Source organism: Nothoprocta perdicaria, unplaced genomic scaffold (assembly GCF_003342845.1).
Source record: "Nothoprocta perdicaria isolate Ctin4 unplaced genomic scaffold, notPer1 scaffold_29, whole genome shotgun sequence".
Taxonomy (NCBI): domain Eukaryota; kingdom Metazoa; phylum Chordata; class Aves; order Tinamiformes; family Tinamidae; genus Nothoprocta; species Nothoprocta perdicaria.
In genome coordinates, this window is record NW_020455521.1 from 1,388,201 (window position 1) to 1,415,036 (window position 26,836).

The following is a 26,836-nucleotide window of genomic DNA, read 5'->3' on the forward strand; positions in this document are numbered from 1 at the left end:
ATCCATTTATCACAGCTGAAGGCGCAGGAGTAGCTCGCATTACCGGAGAAGCTAGGCAGTTATAAGAAAACAGGTTAAGTGCTTTAGGAGCACTACCCAAAGCATGATCAGAAGGGAAGACCAAAGAAAAGAAGTCTGCTCTTTACTCAGAGCTCACCAGAAAGTACAAATGGCAAATTTTAGTGGCATACCYACTCCATGAAAACTCTGGTGTTTCACATGCAGGGGGATGCTTATAACATTATTAAGAACATTGGTKAACAGCAAGTTCCTTGGGTCAATAGAGATGTATCCAGTGGATTGTTCCCTCTATCACAATACTACATTATTTTTTTAATTAAGTTCTCTTTATTTGTAAATAACTTACTGTAGATATCCTATGTATTTGTATAAAATTATTTGCACATATTTCTGCTTCCAAAAATGTTTAGTATGAAGAAAAATAATCTTAATATTGCTGAAAACACCCCRAAAGAGTTATATTAAGAATGAAATGCACTTATACCATAGAAGAACCTGTTTTTATAGGGACAATTAGCACACATATTATGTGTAGAATCTGTTTTTTATGGAACAATCAGCACAACAAAMAACACTTTCTCTTTAGCTAGTTCCCAATATTTAACTTCAGCTATTTTAAAGGTGTGATTTTGGTTTTAGTATTTCTAGAATCAATAAACATAGTTTTTATTATTATTATAAAACTATTTGCTTAGGTTAGTAACTCTTTATAAATACAGTCAAATTCCTTTTGTTGAATATCTGTTGTTATACTTGTTCTCTGTTGCTCAGATCTTAGGACATGCAGTTTATCTATTGTGCATTTCCCTAAAAGTGTTCATACATAACTTAAGCAACGTGTCACTTCTAGGCAAAGAATAAGGTGGAAGAGAAAGATAATTTAGTAATCATCCTTCTCTCTTCTACCTCTCTGTACTCTCCATTTGCTGTCTCCCTTACTTGATGTCTCCTTCTCTCCTTATACTGGAGTCTGAAAGCTTTGCTGTCTCTGATAAAAACTGTATGCTTAGTATGAATAAAACTACCATTCAGGCCCCAAAGATAAAAGATTCCAGATAAAACAGGAGAAATGGCAGACTATTGAGTTGTTTGTGAGCCTCTGGATTTTCACAATTTCTATTACTTCCAATGTGCCTGATACCAAGTTATCAAATGTAATCTGCAGGTGAGAAGAAAAAGTGAATCATTAGCTGAATCTTCCTGGAAGAAAAAAAAAAAAAAAAACCTATATGCAGTAATAACTACTAAATGGGAGTCATCTTTTTGGATTGTTTGCAATGAGGGACAGCCCCTCATTTTACTATAGTACTGATGGGAGTCTGACTCTAATTCCATGGATCTTTTGTGGCCTTCACAGCCTCCAGAGGCCTGGAAAATGTAGTAGAAGCCCTGGCTGGGAAGTGGTTTCATTTCTTGAGCTCATGTTCTCTGAATTGGTTTCATTTCTTGAGCTCATGAAACTCTGAAAGTTTCTAATTTGGGTAAGTGTCTCAAATCTGTGTTACTATCTATAAACATACTTTCCTGTATGCGCAAAAATGCATTTTTTTAAATAAAAGGAGTATCTTGAGCTTGTTCAGAAAAGAATAATTAGCTGAAAATGACATCTCAGCCTGTAGGATCTAGTTGTCAACATGTATAAAATTTTAAAGCTAACTACAGCATTTCCTTTTTCTTCATAGAATTCAAATGAAGAACTATGACAGCCATTAGATAGTCAGCAGAATATGCTTTTGAGCATTTCAGTATTTTTTTTAAATACCCATTTTTTAATTCTCCGAACAGGGGATTGGATTGTAGTGCTGTGCATTCAATCAAGTCATCTTTATGTTCACTCACAGTTTAATCAAGCCTGAAGACATCGGAGTTAACAGTGAGTTAATATTTTCTAAAAGTTGCAGCCTAAAATAATAACAGTTGGGAAAAAATTCAACTATGTCAAGTGAAAAATGTCATCCAATATAGTTCTTTATTAAAAATCAGTGCATAATTCAACTCTGTTCCTTTTAGTTCTTTTTATGAAAGGAGAAAAAATCTTTTAGACCTAATTTGTTTCCATGAAACACATCTGTGCACTTGGAGTACATTCTGCCTCATAATAGCAGCTGATGAGACAACTGATGGTTAGAGTAAACAGGGCTGCAAATTTTAAAAATTATTTTTATGATCTTTTCCCAGTTACATTAAATTTCACATATTTAAGAAGGCTGTTTTATATTTCTTTGCCTAAAGCAATAGCTACTGGAGATTAGGACAGTGTGGAAGTTATATTTATACTCAAGAACTAAGACTGCTGGAGCATATAGCTGACTCCATGTGAACTATGGTCTAGGCTCTTGAAATTTATTTCAAGGCTTATTATAGACTGAAAAACCTATTTTTCCTTAGATCCTCAGCCTTACTGACTCACCTTCACTTTCCATTCTCTCTCTTGTGTCTATCATGATCTCACTTCTCAAGAACATTTACTTTTTAAATRTACGAGTCTTGAGAAAGGCAGTGCCCATTTTTGATTTTAAGGACTCAGGGGATGCCCTACTTGAAAATTCAGTCATGTGGGCTAAAAATCCAACTCCGTTTCTTCCTCATGCAGCCAAAATAGTTGCAGCCAAAATCATAGAAAGGATGTTCTTGAGCATCACAGTTGCAAATCACAGTTGCAGCCAAAATCATAGAAAGGATGTTCTTGAGTAATCATGTCTTGACACAATAAGTAACAGGAACTACGAAAACATTGGTGTATTTCAAAAGCACAACATCAATTTCTCTTAAAATCTGAATGTTTGTTGGGTCCTTTCTCAATTCCCACAGCATAACAACACATTTCAACCAGCCATACTGTTTTGCTGTGTCCATTTCAATTGTCTTGCATATATAGGAGAGTGAGAATATTGGTTTTTTCCCCACCCCCTGAGTTGTCACAGTTATGGAGACAGGTATTTTTGTTGTTCTGAGAAGTCAGAAAATAAACACTATAATAATTTGCTGTTCTTCCTGGTGCCAAGTGAGATATGAATCAACTACCTCCTTGCATATATTTGAAGAGATAAATGCTCATCAATAACTTCACCCATTTATGTTATACTAATCATAGAGCTGAAGAAGGAAAAGGACATTCTGCACCAATTTTCAACTCTATTGCACTGTGAGGCACAGCAGAGTACAACTTTGTCATGTCTCACTGTCGTATTCATTTTCATGAATAAATCAAAGGACGGTCAGGACGGCATGGTGATGTGCTAAATAGGCTGGGAATCAAAGATAAGTTAATTCAGGTACTGCCCAAGGAGCAAAAACTGGAATTAAAATGATGGCAGTAGAGGGAGGGATTCTGCCAACTCAGTTACATCTGTATAAGTTGAACTTTGCAAAGATAAGTGGATGCTGTGCGGAAAAAAAAAATCAACTTAAAACACAGAGTAATCCTGTAACATTCACTGACTATATGGTAAAAATTCTCATGTTAAAAGGTTAGTTTGATCACTGAAAATTATATAAAGAGCTTCATATCAAAAATCAAATTCATGTTAGTCTAAAGATAATCAGATTTAGATAGCTCAGTGCGTTCATACAAGCTAAGGACGTATATTTGTTGTCATTATTTAACAGCTTGACATCAGTCCATATTGCTCAGATTTCTGAAGATCAGCATGCTGGAGGATTGACCTACTGCTTTTCTATGCTATGCTACTTGAATGATTCCACTACAAAGTCACTTTTTTGCACCTGCTCAGCTTTTGATGTTACTGTCCTTCCATGATGTCCTATTTTGCATCTTGAAGTTATGATGGTTTTGGGACAACCTGCTGTAGCAAAAGTGAATGCCATCCCTTGTTTGTTCAGCTGCAGGTCTCATTTTGTTCAGGCTAAAGCCTTTCTTGGCTTTTTGGAAACTGTTGTAAGCCTTATTCTAGGCAGAATAGATAGGATTGAAGGTATAGATTTTTCACTATTTCCATTTGGAATTACTTTTTTCTAATATGAGTATAAAAGAAAAATAAAGATTTTTTTTTTCTGATTTATCAAAATTGAGCTTGGAACTAGTCATAATATATATAGCATCCATTTTTATGTAAAATAATGTCTAAAAATTTCCATTATGTCCTGAAAAAGCTGCGTTGCTAAATATTAAACTGTTTTTTCCTTTGCCTTGGCAAAGAGTAAAATTAGTATACGAACATTCAATCATGCAAGGAAAAAAGAGTTTAATTTTTACAAACTGCGATGCCTTTTCAGGTAACACAACTGGACTTTATTATTTTAGCTAGGGAGATTTAGGGAATTTAAACTTGACAGATGTGTGAATTTACTGCATCAGAAAAATCTTTCCTGTCTTACATTTCATGCCTAGAAAGATGACTGCCTTCAGCCATACTTGACTCCATCTGTCTATTTTTCTATTATTTTTCTTTCCTTTTCTCTCTCTCTCTCTCTCTCTCTCCCTCTCTCTCTCCCTTTTTTTTTTTTTTTAATATTACAGCCTATTTATTTATTATAGCGTATTAACTTCAAGACAGGAACAGACTTTATTTTCAGTGACTTTTCATTTGGCATTTTCATCTAGTATAACTCAACACAAGGTTCATGTTTCTTTCACTAAATTAGATGAAATGGTTAGCTGTTACCATTCAAATATTGACTTGAAAGACTAGAAATATTTCAAATCTTTGTCCATGGCAACAAAAGAAACAACTGGATTATATGATGCTTTCACTGAATTCCATGGTTACCTATCAGTAGAGTAGAGAATATTCAACAGATCATCTTGTAAAGAAATTCAACATGTTTTACATACTTATTTTTTCTCTAGCATCTCCAGACAGCTTCTTTGTAAAGTACATTTAGTTTTACTTTAATAAACCAGAAGGATGCCGATAAGAGCTGTAGATGTACTATGCAGAGAACAGGTGGGTAAATTAAAATTTTATCATTCAAGCATTATTAAATTAGAACTGATTGACATTTCAACATTAATAGGCTGACAATGTCTTCCAAGCAATCCTGTTTGGTGAAAAAGAAATAGTGTCATGATAAGAAACAGTATTTAATTATTCTGCACTTCATTTCTTGCCAGGGACTTTGAATGCACTGTTCTTTGCAAAGCCTTTACTCTAAGTGGCCAAATCTAAATTTGCTTAAACTGAGGTTGGGCATACCTGGGTATACCTAGAGGTGGGACTCTTCAAAAAGAGGCATCAGCTTTATTAGGGTGCTCTGAATTTTTTTGAAACAAGCTTCTCTGTTCTAAAGCGTAATTGAAGCTTTTCATCCCTTAAGGACTTTTCCCCCAAATCATTAAAATATTTAATCATGATCTTGTTTGTCCTGCCTTCTTTGCCATTACTGCCTTATACTGTTCTAGGCTGTATACTATTTGAGACTTAATGCTTCAAAGCTAAAAGTTTTTCAAATTGCGTGAGTATGAGAAAAATAAATCCTTCGTCTTTAGCTATTACCAGAATTATATGTTGAAAGCATGAGTGAAAGATATTTTGATATATTCTTCCTTCCATAAACAACATGAATAGGGGATGTTTGTCTTCTCAGGTACGCCCAGGTTCCACTAAGAAGACATGAGCCATTTCCTACCTGGAATTCATTAAGTCCTTAGTGGATAACTTTGCTAGTGCTACTGGAAGTAGCCTTTATTCATCCAAATATATAGAGAGAATTTTAACTTATTCTTTTTCTCTTTTAATCCTAATAATCTTTGAGAAGTGCATAGCTTTATACTTTCCCAACAGACTTCAGTTAGCAATTATAATAAAATGGAGACAAGCAGAATATGCTTAAAATGAAATACACGCAACATAAAAAGTTTACAGCATTTTTCTTTCATTGCTATTCTTTTTAAAATACTCTGTTGTTCCATTCTTGACATAGTATGCCTTTTTATATATAGCATTTACATCTTACCCTGGACTTTATTGACTAAGATTTCCAAGAAATACATTTTTGCCTAGATGTGAAGTGGGAGTTTCATCCAAAGAGTCAGCATGTGGTCAGGACATAATCTGTTTTTCAAATAGAGCACAAAATTACAGTTTCCTCTGATACTGCAGGTGACAAATAGGAACTCTGTAGTGGGCTATTGATTTAATTGAACAGGTTGTGTGCCAGCACAGGAGGGAGTTCCCAAAGCTTTACTACAACAGACCTGCTGGGCTACTGGCAGGTTAGTTGGGGAAAGAAACCAGCATGGTTCAGAAGACATCTTGACTCTGTTGATAGGCCACTGTATCTAGAAAATTAATCAATATGTGCTTTAATAAGCTGAGAAGCATAATAATAATATTTGGCAGCTTAGTAATCTTTGAGGCTTTTTTGCAATGCACATTTGTTTTGATCAGTTTGTGAAGGTGAGATCTGTTGCTAGGTCTTGTTTCATATAATATTTGTTTCTGTTAAGGTACATTAAAAAGCAGCTTGGGTCTCTAGCTGATATCACCCATTAATTCACTGAGGAATTAGAGAAACCATCTAATCCCTTTCAGCCTTATTCTGTGGTATTATGGAGAGAGCTGGGAATGAGATGCATAGAAAAGCCAAAAGGAAATTTAGAGAATATTCAAGCATGTGTGCAATTAGCATAACAATTTCTCATTTGCAAAATTCAGTAAGACTATGGCTGCTCTGCAGTGTTTGCAAGCAGCTGCAACTAAAACAGTCAGAAGCTGTTGTGCGAGGGAAGCTGTGGCAAATATGGTGTCCTGTTGCCTCGTTTAGTCACAGGAGAGAAAACGGTAGAGCAAAACATTGGTGCGTGCTAAATGCAGGCCTTTTAGGCTCCCTTATGGTATTTGCCTAAGTGATGCTGAATAATTCATGTTAAGCTAATTAGTTAATTAACGAATTAGTGTTCCATCCCAGTGGCATTTGCATTATCTCTGAATTTGGTCTTCTGCCTTTCTGCTGTCATTATTATCCTCTGAGGAATGAMACTAAAGCCTTATCTTTTGTTATTAAACCAAGCTTTCCTGGCTTCTAGCTTTTACAGTTTTCTCAGACGCTTGGACACCACCTTAGCAGGGTTTGGTGGCTCCCTGTTCTTAGGAGTGGTGACAAAGCTTAATGGTTGTAAGCATTAAAGGATTCTAAACAAAGACCAAATATAGAGATATACACAGATTTACATGAGCCACACAGTTTCCAGGCCACAGTTTCTCCTGTTCTTTGCCAAGGGCTCTTCTGCTTTTTCTCTGCTTCATTCCCCTCTCCTTTCCATTCATACTCTTTTCTGGGGCCTGCACATGCCACAGCACTGGAGAGGGTGGTGTCTGAACGCGAAAGTAGAGTTCTTCCCAATCCATAGGGGTTATCTGGGAAATCCTTGTAAAGAATTGTGCATGTGTGACTATTATTCCTACGTGCAAATGTGTGTAGTAATAGGAAAATACAGTAACAGGTGAACATCTCTGCCTGAAAATCATGATGGCTTTTTCTCTTTGGTGTATCATTGGTCAAAAAAATGAGACAACTATGGAAACATGAATATATCATGTGTCTCTCATTCATCTTATTTTTCATGCTATTGCATCTGGTGGATAGCACTTGGTGGAAAACGAATGCTTTAAATATCCTTTTGTTGTTTAAAAATGCAAATGGAATTTGTCATATTCATTAAGCCAGATTTGATTTTAAATACTACTTGCTAAGGATATGTCAGGAACACAAGACATTCCTACTGCATGAAATGGTTCTCAATCTTCTCAATCCTTTTGAAAGCTCCAAAAGATTCTTCTCTCCTTTGGTCAAGTGAATCATCAGCAGTTCAGTTCCTCAAATTCAGGGAAGCTGGTAGTGGCCCCCAGTGCATCCTGTTTTCTGACTAGCCGGGAATGTGCTGGCACACTCTGACACAGACAGCATGATTTTCAACAATAAGTTCCAAAACCTGAAGTTAATGTGCACTGCTTGTGAAATGCTTGATTTCCATACCAAGAATTACAGTAGCCTATTTGCATTCCTAAATATAGACTTAGGAGTTTAACTTTAGAAATAAACCTTAGAAGTCTTCGCCAGCTGCTGCATTTAAAATTTCCACATAGTCCATGAGAAGGGGACAGAATAGATTCGTGCTCTTGGTGGAAAGTAAAGGCTGAAATGCTTTTGTTCTTGGCTTGATATCAGCAGAAGGGACATAAATAATGATCAATGAAGATATATCAGTGTATCAGTGAAGATATAATTTGCAGATCATTTTCTAGATCTCTCACTATAATGAACTAAACTTTATCTATCTTTCCTTTCCTCTTTTTCTCAGATTTTTATAACAGCAATTTTCATTTCACTGGTAACCTAGATATAATACTGTGCATCCAGGAGAACTGCATAAACTGAATTTGACAGAATGGGGACATCCATTTAGAAAAAAAAGAAAAAGAAAAACAAAATATGCAGAAGACATGCGTGCTACATTTTTTTTTCTTTTCAACTCCTTTCAAGAAATATTAGAATGCCTTTCTCCAAAAACTTTGCAATATTTATTCTGGTAATATTGACTATCTTAAGTCAAAGTGGCTGCTGCTTTACATATGCATATGCCATGAATATGACTGCATGTTAAATCTGTCTTTTTCAAATGAAAGCCCAGTGCAAATATTTTTAAATAAGAAACTATATTCTCCATGTCATTAACATACATTAAATACAGCTTATTCATGGGTCTTTTAGTATGTTTGTAAGATGTTATTTTTGGACAATTCACAAGGGTCTGAGATACTGCCAAATGCATCTAAAAGAGGAGTTAGTGAACTCTCTGAAAGTCTTCTGAATTCTGCTGTCAGTTTCTAATCATGCCCTTTAGATGAAGAAAACAATCACTTATTTTTTTCCTAGAAAAAAGGATATTTTCCTTTTTCAGATTTCCCTACCAGTTTACCATGCTCCTATGCTTTCATGCTGCAATTATTTCTGTAATTTAGGTGAACTGAACTTTCAAGAATCAGTGGGAAAATGGGTGACATCCTAAAACACAGGTCTCAGGTGTATGAAATTTTCTGGTACATTCTCAAGAATGGGATATCCAAAAAATATATCAATGGACACAACATTAAACCAGCTGAGAGCTGTGTTGTGAGATAATTTACTTTAAAACAAGCCTGAAATAAATATTGGGACATATTCTGTACATGAATGAATAAGATCCATATCCCTCAGTTTATCAGAACTGTGCTCTGAAACTGGTCCCTTACCAATAGAGACTACCAATTCAGTGGCATGCAGCAGCCCTACTGCAGAAATTAATTCCTTGCTGTAAATCATCACCATTTTTAAGTCATTTTTTTTTTCCAATTACTATTTCAGGAAAACACCCCTATTTTTTAAGTTTTTGCTTCAGTRTCTTTCTAAATGAGATTGCAAATTACAAATCTTTTGGTCTATATATAGGGATTAATCTTGAATTTCTATTAAAAATATTATGAAGGCAAATATTGATTGCAAATAAACAAAATAAAACAAGAAGCCTGTAACAAAAGCCTGAAATGAAATTGTTCAGAACTTACATTTAAATTAATGTAGCCTTCATTTGCTTATACCATGAATATTGTACTTGCTAAAACTAAGTATTTGTTTCTCAGTTTGGATCACTAGAATTTTTTTCTCCTTTATTGAATATCACTTTTATACACATCAGCGCATTTCAAACACAACCGTATTTTAAGCAAAATGCTACTAATTAATAAAACTAGTTTGTTCTTACAGTAATTATATGTGAATACAAATAGAGATAGCTGGGAAAAAAAGCCACATGAAGTCTAATCAATATTTTTTTTGGCTACAGTAATTGAGAATGACATATTTGTATTTAAATCCTAGTACAAATTTCACTAAAGATTTAGTCTTATCATCAGCAAAGTCAGCTGAACATTTTTGAGAATCATTTTTTTTTCATTCTGCCTTAGGACGGGTCAGTGTTTGTAAATTTTTTTAAGGAGTACCTTTATCCCACAATGATAACTAACCCATGTGAGAAGGGAAAAAAAAATAGTTTTGGTCTCTTCTCATATAGTCATATCAAGAATGGGAAGCTTTTTAAAGCCTGAAAGAGTCTTCAATACTAAATTTTTGGTAATCTTTAATTATCTTTTACTCTCTCAACCTGGAGCTACTCCATTCACATAAATTGGGCCAAAAAGGTGATAACACCTCCCCTACCGACCTGATGTTTTTTGCAGGGTGATTCATTTAGCCTGTTGACTGCTCAATAAATCCATCTGCTCTRTTTCATTTGGAGGAAGACTATTGGCTAGGTCATTATAACTCTCACCTGAAATGTGATGAATGAACCTACTATTCTTATGTGGGTTGGGTTGAGAATTACTTTTCTGTAGTTTGACTGGAATCTTATTCTAGAAGAAAGAAAACTTTTTCTGAAGTGTGTTTTATAAAAGGTCTGCCCAAGTTTCATTGCTTCTTCCCAAGTCAATGTTTACTATGAATGTGATTTCAGCAGAAAATCATTGACAGATCCTAATTTCCAGGTAAATCTGATTTTTTTTTTTTTTCTCCCTAATGGTAAGTGTGATTAATCTTACTCTTGAATATTTGCCTCTTTTTATTTAATCACACTGTTTATATATATGTTCCAGATATAGAGGAAAGACTCCGATAAATCTAAAGAAGAAAGAAATTCCTACAGGAATGGCTATAATCAGTTTTCTTGATGAATTTGTGCATCTCATTACAGTTTTATGGAGAAGTAAAAAAAAAATCAAATTATATTTAATTACATTGTGCAGGACAAAATGTGTATGTCTTATTTAATTACTAGTGTGAGCGAACTTATTTATGTAGATGAAGAACAGAATGTCTTTGTCTGGTGATACCCCAGTAAATCAGATTGGTATGTTAATGCAACATATGTAAATTGTGATGGATTTTATTGAAATGCTATTAATTCCTCTGTGTCTACTATCATCCAACAAGATGCTGCTGCGGAGAAGCGGAAGAGGAATTATAATTAATGTACTACCTTCCAAGAAGTTTATTCTTTCTCTGTTGTGAAGAGGATAAAGGATAACAACTTTGAGTGAAATAAATAATGCATTGAGTTCAACTGAACATAACTTTGCTGTCACGAACTAACCTCTTTTTGCAGAGGCAGAACTCTAAGGACTRTGCTTGTCTTAAGTTTCATTTTGCCAGACACCCTGCTGGCTCTTTGCTTCTGCAGCAGTTTCCATGAAATCCCTCAAGCTTCCATCATTTTTCTTGTTAGGATGCAGTAGTTGCTTCTTTGTAGCTTTCTGAGAAAGTTGAGTGGCCTTCAGGAACGACTAAGCTTTTTAAATCAAAAAATATCCAACCGGTATTTGTATTAAACGTTGATTAATTCTGGAAAATGTAGGGTTTTCAGAATTAGCATTAGAGGATTTGAGCATGAAACCAAACCTAATATTTAAAWAGTGGTGTGCTTATCTCTTAAATGGAAGCCCTAGGATCATTATTATATCATTATTATTTTAGCACTTGTTTTTTACGAATCAGCAACCAACAAAGTGAAGACMCGAGGACTAATTCAAAAGTAAAATAGGTGTTGGCAAAATAGTTTGAGATACGTGGACAGGGCAATAGAACTTGCGAAATGTTATCATTATTGAAACTATTCATTTCATCTGTCTGGTATCAATAGCCTGTGTTTTGTTGACAATTTAATATATCTCTGCAGGACTACTTTAAAAGACAGTATATTCCTATCCTTCATGTTACCCCATTTTGACAGTGTTTTATTGTGCTATAATTCCAAGTGCCCTGGTGATATAATGAGTTCTTTAATTACATCTAATTATGCTTTTCTCATTTTTTCTCCCATGTAATTCAACTTCTAGAAGAGCTATGGCGGGGGGGGGGTGGGGACGGGAAGGAGGAAAGCTTCAGTCTGATTTATTTTTTTTTCCTCCTAAATCAGTTAGCTATTTATCTTATCGAGCTTGATCAAGCTCATTTTAAATCAACTTGTTTACTAGTCACACTAATCACTAACAATCAGGCTGAGTAGTCTTAATTGCCTACTGCTTGGAGCGTATTAGTCTCAGCTTTCCAGATAAGGGCCAGCACTGAGCTAATAGAGCACTTTCCCTCATGTAATGAGGCAGCGTAAATGACTGGCTTTCTCCACAAGGACACTTGGGCACTTAGGTGCCAAAGCTTAAATTTCGTATGTGAATCGGCCCTTAAACATCAGGCTCCCACGTTTCCTGAGACAGCTCTAATGCCTGCCTGGGAGAGTTTGCCTCCTTTGCACACTTTGCAGTCAYGACTTCAGTATCTCATCCTAGAAATTTCCAGCTGCAGTTTCCTGAAGGATGCCAGTGTGACTAGAGATAGAGGTAGGGAAAGGGGTAGTCTTTCCTCTGGCTTGGTCTGTTTTAGTTGTTCTTGGATAGCATAATGAATATGCAATAGCTAGATATGAATTCAATCAGCCCTTTTTTTTTTAAAAAACTCTTCTACCAGCACATCATTCTATTTCTCACGTTCTTGTATTTCTGAAAAATCATGTTACTGGATATACTTTGAGAGAAAACATCTTCTATGTCTTCCACTTATTGAATGACATGTCTAAATATACAGCTATTGATGAGTGTTTCTTAACATGGATCCATCTACTTTTCTGACCAGTTATGCAATCAAACCAAACTCCGCTAGGAGGTCCTCTGTACGCTGAGGTGACAATAATGGAAGAAAGTCACTGGAGTCTAAATCTATAACTGCATTTAAGTTTTCTCTTCTGTCTGAGAAGAGATTCTGCTTCTTGAAAAATAAACTATTAAAAACACAAAAATATGTTTCGCAAGGCTGTTATTGCAAGGCTTTTGCAGAAAATTAGCAAAGCATCCACTATAGCCACAAATATAGATCTGATTAGGATCCTTAAATAGAAAATTATTTGCAGCTTGACTAAGAATGAAGCTTTGGGCAACTTCATGTTATGGATGTAGGAGGCCTAAAAATCACCTTGGAGGCTGCAAAAAAAAAAAGTTATCACACTTTTCAATGGAGTATGACATGCATGGCATGCTATGATCATTCATCACATATTTTACTCTTGGTTAAATAAGAGTGAGGAAGAAGGAAGGGAAGAAGGAAAATRCTTTGGAAAGATGAGGTTTTTTTCATTTTAAAAGAAGAACTAAGTATGATTATATAGCAGAGATCTTGAAAAAGAAGAAAGGGAATGAGATGAGATAGATGACGGTGAGGTTGATTGAAAACTGGCTGAAGAGCTGAGCTCAGAGGGTTGTGATTAGTGGCACAAAGTTTAGTTGGAGGCTTGTGATGTTACCCTGGGACTCAATACAGAATCAAACAGTCCAATCCTGTTAAACTTATTTGTCATCCAGGGATGATGGGCCAGAGGGTACCTTCAGCAAATTGGTGGGGAGAGGCTAAACTGATGAGCAGAGAGGAACCTCATGAATTTGAGTAAGGAGGTGCGCACATACTAGTATATTGAGGACTGTAGTAGTGCCAGACTAGCTCAAGAATGCACTTAGAGCTCGGGGATCATGTACTTGTAGTCTTAGTCATTCACAAATTCTTTTCATGATCCTATTAGAACATCTGTATTTTCTTAGAGGATTTGTTGGAGAAGTGCTTTAATGCTTTGGGACGCTTTTCGTTCCTGTTTTTGTTTCCCAGTACTGAATAGGTCTGTTATGATATGGAGACTGCATGGTACCTGCCAGTCTTGTGCAGGTGTACTGAACTGCCTCTTCATCATGTAAGAGGTTAAATTTCATCTGAAGTCAGAAATATTTAACACTTTTTAAAGGAGCAATTTCCAATTTTGTATTTTTCTTACCCTGAATATGTAGATATAATTATGCTTCTTATGACTACCATATCAAAGGATGGGAGGGGGAGGAAAGAAGCCTTAAAAAAGGAACCTCAAAAGTTAGAATGTCTTGTCCTAGAAAACTGTGGTGTGATGAGCGTATATCCAGGACTCCCAGTCCTATGATTTATTCACAAGACTTGCTTTTCTTACCTTCTCATTTACATTTTACAATCTGTCCAAAAGGAGATGATTGACTTTGTTGTTCATAATAGAATCATGCTTGTTGGTATCTTTTCCTGTGGTGACCCAGAAGGTCTGCCCTGCTGAAGTGGCCTGTTGAGTATTTTGTGTGGAAAATCTGGACATGTAGTCATGTCTGTTATAMAACTTCCTGTTGACAAATGTTATTTAATTGGTCCTTTTCGATTCTTTTTTTTTTCCCCTCCTAGAAAGTGCAAGTGCCTTTGATTTTTCAGATTTGTCACAAAACGTATGTATCGTTCTGTGAGAAGTTCAAACTTCTTACSTGACAGATTTTCAGGTCCTCCTTTAAAGAAGGTTTCCACCCCACCTAATTGCTTTGATTTTTGGTTTCTTGTTCTAAATAACATGGAATTTTGGATAGAAAAAAATCAAATCTGTATGAAGAAATACTGAAGGGTCAGAAACGAACAGAAAATTGCATTGTTTCTGTAAACTGCAGAGCTGCTAACCTCAACAGTGAGAAAACACCTATGAGTGAGCAGCAGGGGCACTTCCTAGCTCGCTGCCATATAATAACATAATTTTCTTCCAAAGTCTGCCTGTGCGTCTGCTGGAATTGCAGGGGTTTTCTTTCCATTTTATGCACATCTTGCTGAAGTTACTTGTAATGTTTGCACTAGTTTCTTCTCTTCATGTTATTACTGTTCTCGCTTCATATTTAAATACATTTTTCTAAACCTCTTTTTTCAGTGCAAAGAGAGACTCTTCAGTCCTCTGGTTCAGTCATGTGCTAGCATGCTGCTGAAAAGCCAAATGTAGTTTCAAAAAACAGTGTTTGGACACTGAAGTAGATTGCGTATGAAGTCTTTTAACTCCCCAGCCTATACAAGACATATGGCCTTCTTTGTATATTGTTCACTTCATGTGGACAGTGAAGTGGACTGAAAACTGGCTGAATTGCTGGACTCAAATTTTGTGATCGGGACACAAGTGCAAGCAGGAGACCAGTGACTAGCAGTGCCCCTGGGGAGATACAGGCCGGTGCTATTGAGTAACCTCATTAATGCCAGAGAAGACTGGGGCCGAGTGCATCCTAGGCCAATCTGCAGATGATACCAAACTGGGACGAGTGACTGATGCATCAGATGAGTGTGGTATGTGATGGGAATGCTTGATGATTTACAAAAATGGAATCAGATCCTTCTCAGTGGGTTCCAGTGAAAGGAAAAGAGGTAATGGGCACAGAATAAAATGCAGAAAATTACATTAAGCAAGACCAAAAATTTTTATTACTAAGAGCGTGACTGAACACTGGAGCAGGTTGTACAGAGATCTTATGGAGTTTCCATTCTTGGATATCCAAAGGCCAACACTGCACTGGTAAATCTGCTGTAGATGGCCCTGCTCTAAGCAGAGTGGCTGGAATAAATGATSTCCAGAGGTCCTTTCTAGCTTGAATTGTTCTGTGATTGTGATTAGTTTAAGTCTAAAGCCTAGGATGATTTATGAGGGGAAGGAAAGTATATAGGTATTTAATCATGTGCTTTATCTTTTAGTTGATTAAATGAGAAATCTAACACCTTACCACTGCTCTATGTTCTGGAGAGTGTTTGACTATGACTGCAACACTGTAAATGTGGTGGTATATCAGTGTGTGTCTACAGGTAATTGTCCATAGCTCCCTTAAGTGGAATATTAGTGTTATAAATATGAAGGTTGTGGGGGAAAGCAGCCTGGGAGCGATAGAAATATCTTTAAAGATTATAAGTCATAACACAGGCAGTGAATATTCTGCTTCAGGTATAGACCTTAACTTACTGCTCCCTCTAGAACAGAATATTCAGTATGGATAATACTTTAAATTACGTTGCTGCAGCAGGACTTGTATTTTGGCTTTGATTTGAAGGGCAAGCAGGGCAAATATTTTTTTTCAATACCAAGATAAAATACCAATCAATCTGAAGACCTTTTGGATAAATGAAAGGCTTTTTCAGTGAATTATGGTGATGTCAGAGGTAGCCAAAGTTTAAATATTACAGTATTACTTATAATATCTTGACAGATCATATGAAAAATAGCAGCTATGACAACATAGCTGTAAGGGTATGTATGCATCTTATTTATACAGAGAAATAATACAGAGTCTAAACTAACTTAACTAACCTTGCTCCACAAGAAGGATTCTTTTGTCTTTTTTGCCTTTAACTGCAACTGTCAATTTTTTCAAAGAAGTTGTCCAGCCCTCTACATATACTTCATTGTAACAAATAAACCAACCCAGTTTTTGCAGTGTTCTCAGTCAGTCTTTTGGCACTAAACTTTTAGTTATTGCTAAGTAACAGAATCAGTGTTGCTTAACAGTTATTGTAAGAATTATCCATTCTGCTTGTGTTTAAACATTTTTTGTCTGAAGCTCCCTGAATTCAAAGAAATATGGGAAAAGCTAGGGGAAACCAAATAATGTACAAGAAATTTGATTGTCTCTCTTTTAGAGCATTTTTTTTAACATTTTGGCATGTGAAATGTGTTTTGATTAGGTGCAAGGATATGTTGCCAACCTCTGTTGCTCCTCCCCACCATCCCAACTCGAGATCACTTACAGTTGTTTAGAACAGACATGTTTTGTTGAAATTTGTTGGCTATCAACTTTTAGTGCCTAAGGCAGCTAGTGACCTTCCTGTGAAAAATTTAGAAAAACTCTGTATTCAGCAGAGGGTCTCGCTGTGAATTTATCTCATCCAGACAAGCTATAAATTTTGATACTGCAGCTTCTACACTATCACTGTTTAGTATTTCATTGTTGTTGGCTTTTTCTTAGAACTTTTGTATTCAAATACCTTGTATCTGCAGGGTGCACCCAAATCTGGGGCTGCAGCAGGCTTTTTGGGTTGCTGTATGTCTCTGCAGGCCAGCCGACCAGTGATGGTCATGAGCAGTCTAGAGGAAGATGTTTTTGCAGTCAATGCACAGGCAGGAGCTAGGATCATAGAAAGGACAAGGTAAGAGAAGCTCAAGGTTGAAAAGCATGGAAGGGGCTGTGCTGTGGAGGGGGACCCTTTCCAATCATCTTGCTTCATGTTCATGCTTCATCTTGCTTCATGTTCATGCTTCATCTTGCTTCATGTTCATGCTTCATCTTGTTCCGTTGTATCTGAGGAGAGCATGATACACTTCCCATGCAGTTGCTTGCCAATTCAGTAGCTACAGTGTAGTCAACAGACGAGCAAAATCTTTGATCCCATTAACTTCTTGTGAAAAGATCTGTAAACTGAATTAAAAATATTATTTTACARCAATATTTAATATTACTACTGACATTATTTACACACATTAACCTTAGCATAGCTAGTATGAAGTGGCTATGTTTGAATAGTACTTTCTTAAATGTTTCTAGGAAAACAGTAKAAAATGTAGAGGACTTTTTAAAATTTGCCATGTTGTCAGGGGAGAATATTCTGCTATTCTTTTCTAACCAGTTCTAAGCTGGCCCAAGAAYGGGATGTTAAATTTCAATGAGAAACAAGTTTTAAGCATTAACTAGTGCCATGGATGCAAAACAAAGCTATCTATGCAAGAAAATCCGGCATGTACTTGTTAATAGAAGTTCTTAACTATCCTGAATATTTTAGGGGAAGGAATTTTTTTTTTAAACTGAAGCATTTATGTTTTGATAATAAAAACTTTTTGGCAAGTTATGTGAAACTTAAAAACATGGACTATAAAAAACCCAAAGAAACAGAAAAATGAAGTGTTCTATTTGATCTATTTTTTTTCTAGTTCAGCCAGCACAATGAAAAATCCATTATTCACACAGCTGAGTTCTACAGTAGGCTCCTGTACAAAAATATCCTACATCAGAACTGTGACAAATCAAAACTTTAAACTGATAAAGCAGATCTGCACAAGCAGACTGTATCTTGAGCTGTATCACACGGTGCCAGAAATCGTGGAGATTTGTTTGCATATTAATCCCTCTGTAAATTGTGCATATAAAGTTGAAAGTAGATTTATCATATCGTTTTACACTAGCACCATATACGAAAGCAGCACATCCTTTCTGTATTTCCCGTAGTTTATATTGGACATATTTCATATGGAAACATGAAATATTTAAGTTTTCATTGTGGATGAACACCATTATTTTTAAGAATGGCCTGTGAAGAGCTGTTCACACTGTGGGAGCCCAGCAGTGTTTCTGCCCTACAGCTCAAGCAGAAGATTGCAAATACTTTTTGAGATATCTTGACAGCTTTTTCCATTCAATATCAACAGAAACRGAATCCTTTATGTTTTTGGTAGTTTAAAAGACAAAACAGATGTGCATAGACAATTCCAACATGACAATAATTTAGTAGCTATGTCACCTATTGAGAAACCATAGGTTCAATTGTTGTCTTTTTCACACCAAAGATGAGCATTTGGTTTTATCTTCATTATATTTTGTTTGTTTTTATAATAGACATTTTCCTGACAAAATATAGAAGTTTACCTTTACTAAACATCCATTTAATGAAAATGGCCAGTTAACCTATTCTAAGGAAYAATATTCTAAATAGGTTTAAGAGCAAATGTAATATTCATTGCATTTTTAAATATACATGGGTATAAACAGAAGTACAACAAAATAATAATTCTTGTAGTTAGTATACTGACACTTGATTACAATTGGGCATGTTAAAATTTACATGATTTTAAAGTGGCTAATTACTAGCAATAGCAATATAGAAGTATAAAATTCTGAAACCTATGAATATCTTAGGGGACTCTTAAAGTCATGTTTTCCTTTCAAAAGAAAGATGGAAACATGGTTAATTCTTYAAAAGTCCAGCATGCATCCTTGTTACTCTTCTGAAGGCTGAATGATTTTGAATGGACCTGATTTACAGTTTCAAGGCTACAGTTTCATTTAGTAATTGGAGATTATTATAAATCAGTGATTCATATTGTCTTAGTGCAGATGAGCTATTCTATATTTGTATATTGAACACATAAATCCCAGTAAGGGTCAAGGCTATTGAAATCCTAAATTATTATGATAATTCTGAACAAAACTGTTCTCTGTGTTGAATAAGATGGGGAGTAAAATTTTTTTATCAATATGAACTCTGAGTTTCTGAGGCTTGAGAGCAAACATTCAGAGTCTGTGTGGAACATTCCTATTAACACTAATACCTTATCAGAGAGCAATATATTCTCTTTTCATGACATCCCATTGTTACGGCATTTCATTTAAAAAATGCAACTAAAGCCCATATGGAATTAGAAAGCAATTCTTATGTTTGGCTCTCCAGGAGTTGACAGGTTTTCTTCAGCTTCCCCACCTTTTATGGCATTTGGGCAGATCTAGRGAGCACTTCTGCACTAGGTAGAAAATATGGGCTTTTCAAAAATCAGAACCTGCTAGCTCTTGAGGATAGGAGAGGGAGATTGGAGGAGGACTTGAGAGGTAGCTTTGAAGAATTTCAGCTTGCTTTGGTTTTGCTGTCTGCAACAAGTTAAAGGCAGTGCAGGGGAACAGCTCGAGTGGAGAAGGGGAGGGGGGGAAAAAGTGGAAATGTGCAATGTTGAGGCTCAATGCAGTAGTTTTGCAGAATTTGTAGACTCAGGGTTGACAGGTGTATGGAATTGCAACATGTTTCCTGAGGAAGGATGCTACTTGCAGAAGGTCTATAGATCCCGCTTGGTATTTACCTGCCACTTTTTTTGCTTTGCTTATTCACCACTTACTGGTAAAATGGAAAGATTCATTTTCTGAATCTGTCCAAGCCACTCCTTAGCTTCCTCATGTTGCCATTACAATAAAGCTAGGATATTTTGAATAGCAATTTCTTTTTTGACCTTGAAACAACAGAAGAAAGGACAGAAGAAAACAGAGGAAGAGGCATAATGCAAAACTACAAAGCAAAATTGTCTTCCTTTTTTTTTTCCTATCAGATCACTTCTATTTCCAACTTTTTTTCAAATGCATTCAATGTTTTTATTTTTTGCCACAAAAATAAATCAGCACATTAGATATTATTACAAAAACTGAGACAACGTGTATTCTATTACAAAATTTCACCTTTGCTGAGGTATTGGAAGTTTGATTGAAATCAAATGCAGGGAAACCAAACCACTTGCTAGAAAAACACGTGAATGACACAAGACACCTCTGCTATGTATAGAGTGAAAMTAATGAGCTTGTGCCTGAAGCTGTTTGTGTATGTGTAGTGGCTGGTGTCTCAAAATCTGTGAAAAGTCAGAATGTTTAGCTGTCTGTTATTGTGGAGCCTCGTGCAGTTCCTGCGAGGGAGCAAAGAGCATTTCTCTGTGGCAGAATGAGAATATGATGCTGTGGAATAAATCTATGGAGCCTGGTATGACAGATAGCGAGGACTGCAAAGTGCTTCTTGGTATGAACAATGAATCTAAAAGGACTTAATGGTTCTAGGCTTTTCTCTATATGAGTAGATAGGCTGTACAAACTTAATACAGTTGGATTTACTTGATGCAGATGCTTGTTTTTTGTCCCCATTTGGACAGAGCCACAAGCAGTGTTTTTAAGCAGTAAAACAAATTGCAATGGGTTGATGCTAGTTTCAAGGAGATCCATTGGTGTTTGCTGATCAGAGGATGCATAAGAAAGCCTGCCTCCAATCTCTGAAAGGATTTGTTGTGTGTTTCGCCCAAAATATTTCTGCTTTATGATTGTGTTTGTACAAGACAGCAAAGTGAGCCATGTAAATAAACACCATATTCAGGCACTTTCTACTACCCACTTTAAGTGTTATAGAGGGATATACCTGGGAGTGAGATAAGTTTTTRTTTATTTGCTTTAGCCCTGTATATTATTTTGTCCTTTTTCTTGAAAGAAGAAAAAACTGCTAAGAAACCTACCCAAATTTTAATACTGAAATGCCTGAACTTAAGCTTACAAACTAGTGCTGAAATACGTCRTCTTATTTTTCTCTCTTCACTCCATTAAGATATTGGCACCTGTAATTCTTATACTCTTTAAGGCTATGTCAGATAGCCTTATAGCCTTTATGACCTTAAAATATTGACCCTTCTTATTTGGTCAAGAGTAAAACCAGAAGACAAATCTAGAGTGACTTTACAAACTCTCTTCTGACCTTTCTAACCTCCACTGTAATGTATCAGATGTCTTTCTACAATTTGAAGCCAGACAAGTTCACTAGCCTTGTTCTCCTTACATCATGTGCTCTATCAATAACACAGCAGCAAAAACCAAAGCTAATGTATAAGTTCATTTTTTCTGGGTGATTACATGCAGAGATCAAGCTCAGCACTGAAGAGGATTAATACAGCAAATAGCATCTAGCTGAATGGTAAAAATTAGACACAGTAGAAGTCCTTAACTAGTTACACTTTTTTATATTACTATTTGAACAAGTCCAGGTCAGGCTGTAATGATTGAAAATTGYCAAAATTGTCACCATCTGCTAGCTGTTCAGTTAAGAAAAAGAGTTAAGTTAAAAGAAGGAGAAAAAAAGCCTGCCTGAGCCACAATTACAGCTCCTGGATTGTAATTTTTTTTTTTTTTTATTACTAGAATGGCCATAGACATAATAAATAGACGCTCTTTTAAAACCTGATGGTATACTGAATAAGACAATAAGAATTATTTTGTAAATCTGGCACAATTATGCATAATTCCTTTCATTGTGAGGGTGGTATTATTCAAGAATGTCCAAGCAAAATCTAGAGACTGATGAGCGTTTTCAAATTTGTAGTCTCCTCCCGTATGAATTATCATATGCTTACAAATTTACATTCAAAGGGTATAATTTGTTACTCKGTGAACTTCAACACCCACTCAAATCTATGACAAATTTTGCTTGGTCTCAAATGGCAGTGCTTCATACAGCCAGTTAAAATTGTCACAGTTGCAAGGCGGATAAATACTGAGCTGTGTTTGACCTGCTCTCTATTGGACCTGCTACCACCTAAAAGGCTTTTGAGTTTTCTACTGCATGCTTTACCAGGATCTTTAAGCTAAAGGATAAATTATGAACACCAAGCAAAGCTTTTAGTTTGAGACTTGTTTTTCAGTCATTTCTCTCTTGGCATAATCTGTGTTAAATCTACAAGTGTGACACAGACATTCCGTATCCACTGTGCTATACACTCAGATTTGCTGATTTACTGCAACTTTTAGATCTATTTCTGTGCAGGCACAATGTAAGTGGAATRAGAATACTCTGTTTTTATGGAGAAATGACCAAAGCTGACCACCTTGGATGATGTCAGCTGGTACCTCATTTGGACTTAATTATCTCATGAAAAGCCAACTGAACAGCCTGGGCTGGGAAAGGCCACCAGCTACTGATTTGCAACAGTTGTGTGATAGGAACGTAGCTGCTAGTAAATAACCTCCAGCTGATAGAAGATCTGTCAAACATTTGAGTCAATACAGCCACCAATTTCATCTCTAAATGAGTTTCCTGAATATGGGGGGAATCGGAGGAGTGACAAGAAGCATACAGAATAGCAACTTTCTTCTCTTTGTAGCCTATTAGATATGCCTTTCTTGTGTCACTGGATAGGCTATAGGATCAGATGGATTAAGATGGTGCCAGAATACCCAAAAGAGACTTTAATGCACTTGGCTTAGTTTGACATGTCAGAAACTTCATGAATGTTAATACAGTGTTTGAGGATACCTGTGTATTGGGGTGAGAGATAAAACATGAATGATAAATTGGCTGGATTTTTCTAACTAGTTTCCTTAACCTGCTATGCACAATTTCGTTAGAAATATATTCCCCAATCCTTTAAAAGTCATCTAAAATAAGATGGAAAGTTAGATGCTTGCAAGTCCATTTGCTGTTTCAGTTGATGCATTTAATACTGGAGATGTGCTGGCCAGTTAGCTTCAAAATACCCTGTACTTAAGGTGGATGAAGTAACATTTCAAATGACGAGCTGGAGTGCAGCACTCAAAATGGTACTGTATGTGTGCGTTCTTATGAAAGAGATGAGTGAAGAGAGGAGATGCTTTTGAGTAAGCACCATTTGGGCATTAGAACTAAATGGTTGTGTCACAGACCACTCTTTAATGCACTTAGCTGCAGGTTTCAGTCTTTCTATCTTGTGTCTCAGGCTGTGCTGTCAAAGAACTTCTTCTGTGAATTTCCTGTTGTATATAAAAGTAGCATATAGTGGTTCTAAATAAATAAATAAATGTGGTTTTTTGGCCTTAAACTAAGCTTTAGACACTGGCTTTAGAATGTATGCATGAATGTAACTTTGTGTTCTGGGACCCATGAAGCCTAAGATTACAGGTGTTGGTGAATCAAGCTGGAGAGAGACAGAGATATGCCATATTCATCACTTGAGAGTGACGTGATTTAATGAGAAAAGTGAGTTCAGATCCTTAAGGKCCTTGAGCGATGAAGGCTGTTAGGCTACCTAAAGGACAACCAGCTTGTTTAGTTTATGCCCCCCATAGGTTAGCTTAAAAARTTTCCATTTGCAACTGTGCACCAGATATTAGACGAATTTACAGAAAGAGTTGTAGGTAAGTAATTCAGTGAATACCCCTGGAAAAAACCTTCAATTATATATTGTCCAGAAACCTTTCAGTCATCCCTCCCATGAATAATACATAGGGAATAGTTGAAGTGAAAATGTTCTAACACTGCAGCTTAAAAAAAAAATTACTGTAGGGAAGCTTGTAATAAAAGTTTCTACTCCTATATGATTATTTAACTATGAAGAAGTCAGYTACATCAGCAAGAAATAATTGAGTAGCAAATAAATTGACTGAATTTCTGTATGTTTTGTATCTACATTATGTGGAAGTTTCTGAATAACTAAATTTCCATAGAATAATGTGGCAACTTCCTCAGTTTGTAGAAATATTGGGACTTTGGAAAAGGACTCATTACATCATGCTTGTCTCCACTGTCTATTTGCCTGTGAAGGTTCTTAGGGAAGCATTTCAGGTAGTGGGAATGAAAAGGCACRGAGAAACCCAATCTAGTGTATGTGCTGGACCCTCATTTTTCTCTCTCATATTAGCTGAGTATTTCTCTAATATTTATCTAGTATTGAGTAGAGACTAAAGCTTGCAGAAGAATTACCTGAAAGACAGATGCTGCAGAATGTGCAGCAGCAGGCGATAAAGAAAAMGAGCTGACTTTTTCTGTAGTTTGTTGTGATTTATTTGCCAGACTCGGTTTAATTTGGAAGCTACGATTTGTTTGTCCGCTTGACCAGTAAGTGGTTGTTTGCCAGCTGTGCTGTCATAATAGCAGCTTTGAGGCTAGCTGCATGTGCAGCCACTTRGAGAGCGGGGATGATAACGCTTGTTATCAGAATTTCTCACTGAGATATTGATATACACTGGATATAATTGCAATAGTTTGAGAGAAGCTTTGTATGCTACTGTGGTTTACAACTTGTTTCACAAAGATATTTACAACTAGAGCATTCAGCTTCCCATTGTTCTCTGTTCATATATACTAGTAATAGGAATCTATAGCAGGTTATATATCTTAAATATATAAATATATGTAACTTCATAATTTTCACGGAATTCTCATTTTTTTCTTTAGCAAAATAGTTATGTGAGTAATCACCTCAGTAATGGATCAGCCATTTGACTGTTTGCTGAATGACACACCCCACCAGAAATCGTGATTTACTGAGCAATTACATAAAATCCACAAAAAAAGTCCATGAACATAAGCTTCTGGAGCAGGTAGACTTTGAGCACTGTTAGTATCTAGGTCTTGTCAAGGTTTTTTAATACAGGTACTTTTTGATATTTTAATAAAGGAAATCCTGTCATTTATTGCTCCTGTCTACCTTTGTGTTAATGAGTCAATGTTATGACATGCGTTGATGTGAAAACAGTGTTTTGACTCGTTTTTCAGAACAGGAGCAGAAGAACTGAACTTTCATTTGAAAAGAGTAAGAAAATATTGTCTTGCCCGAAAGAACGTAATAATAATTTATCTAGCTAATACAGGTTGCTTGACAAAACTTCTCTAAGAGATTAGAGATGACAAGCCTCAGAAATTCATTATAATATCTAAAATATTGCTAATTGTTAGTATTAGCTGTCAGTCTGATGGGAGATGTCTGCCATCTGGTGGCAGAAGGTGCGATTTATGTGAGATGAAGCATGAGGGATGTTCAGGCACCAAGGAAAACCTTCCTCTGTAAGTAAGTTATTAGGTAGAGCCTTAAAATCATCATCTGGGGCATGTCTGGAAAGTTCGTCTAACTTGAGTCACTCCAACTAATATACAGCAGTATATAGACCAAAGACCATATGGCTGTTCTTTGTTCCCATGGGTTTGAGGGGTTCTCATGCAGATGACCTTGGCCCACAATGATGTAGTGAGATCTAAACTACTGGGAATAACTAAATACAAAGATGTGGCAAGGAGAGCTGCAGCTGAATGTCAAGTTAAAGTAGCACGTAGGGGTGTCATATAATTCTTCTGGCAGATTAATACATATTATTATGTATTATTCTGACAGATTTAGACATCCTTGCATTCTCCCATGGATATAATTAGGTTATGAGGGAGCTGTTAACATTTATGAGCTTCTCTATTCTTTTATTTTCATTTTCATTTTTATTTTCTTTTTTCCCCTTCCCTCTTTCTCTAATACAACCTAAAGTGGCTATTTCTTTCATTTTCTTTTTATGCTTTGCTGCTACCCTGTGGTTCATGATAGAAAAACAGTTTCCTTTTCCATTTGTTTATTGTTAGTAAAACTGCTTAAAAAATGCCTTAATGAATGTGAATTGATTCATTTATGTGAAGGCCTCTGCTATGCTTTAGCTTGTGTCTAAATCTTTGTTTTTGAATTTTTAAAAGCTTTTAAAATACAAGTACAGAATAAACCTCAGTGGGATATGTTTCCACCTAAGAAATATTTCTTATTTTATTTGCAGGGAAAAATATTTCTGGAAACTGCCTACTTCTGCTGTTAGATTAAAAGGAATGAKGCCCTTAATGCACTAGCACAAGAAATTATTTAAATATATGCGCTTCTGAGTGTTGGCTATTTATATCACTTATACTTCTCATACTTCTCACTTTTTAGCAGATGAAAGGATGGAAAAGCATTTGCCGGGCAACYGATTTTTAAGATCTATGCTTTTAATTTTAATGTGAGTTGTGACACTGATAGTATCTGCCTAAAAATAGGAGTAAGCATTCATATTTAAGGCAAAAAGAAGAGATTTGAAAGCAAAATGGGGTGGGGGCGAGGAAGAAACAGAGAACTGAACTCTAAGGACGACTTGTGCAGAAACAAGAAAATTACTGAGTTTGTTGAAAGTAGCACTTTATCAGTTGCCTTTCAATTAGTTACAGGATCTGATATCAACCTTACTGATGAAAAGGCAAATTTCTAGAATCTTTTTTCCACGTCATAGATGTTTCCATTTAATAATTTGGAGTGGTAGAATAGAAATAAGAAATAGGCAGCAAAGACGCACTTCTCTTTCCAAGTCTTTGGTACCTGTTTTCTTTTTCAGGTAAACTAAATATTAATTTTTTTTTCAGTTTTCTACCACTTCCACAGTCCAAATGTTTCTACCATTGATTCTCCCATCTTTTTTTCCATGGGCATGTAAAGCACACATCTAGCTCTTCAGTTTGAATTCTTTTTGATGTTTGCTCAATGTTTATCCTCTTCCCTTCTATGTGCCACAATTTTCACAATATGCAGCACAGACCTATGCTTTATTTTTCTTAATTTTTCTGCTTTCTGGGTGTGTTATCAAAGTTGAGGGATAGATGATATGAGATTTACAACATCAGAGGGAGATGACTGCTGTAAGCCATGTTGCTTTTTCTACCA

The 26,836-nt window shown here is 35.9% G+C and overlaps 1 long non-coding RNA gene across 1 annotated transcript; it reads left to right on the forward strand.

Moving 5' to 3' along the window:
- The first annotated feature begins 10,276 nt into the window (after positions 1–10,276).
- On the forward strand, positions 10,277–11,691 carry LOC112949299. Its single transcript, XR_003249803.1, has 2 exons — positions 10,277–10,505; positions 10,614–11,691. It is a non-coding gene; the product is annotated as an uncharacterized LOC112949299 (long non-coding RNA).
- The last annotated feature ends 15,145 nt before the right edge of the window (positions 11,692–26,836 follow it).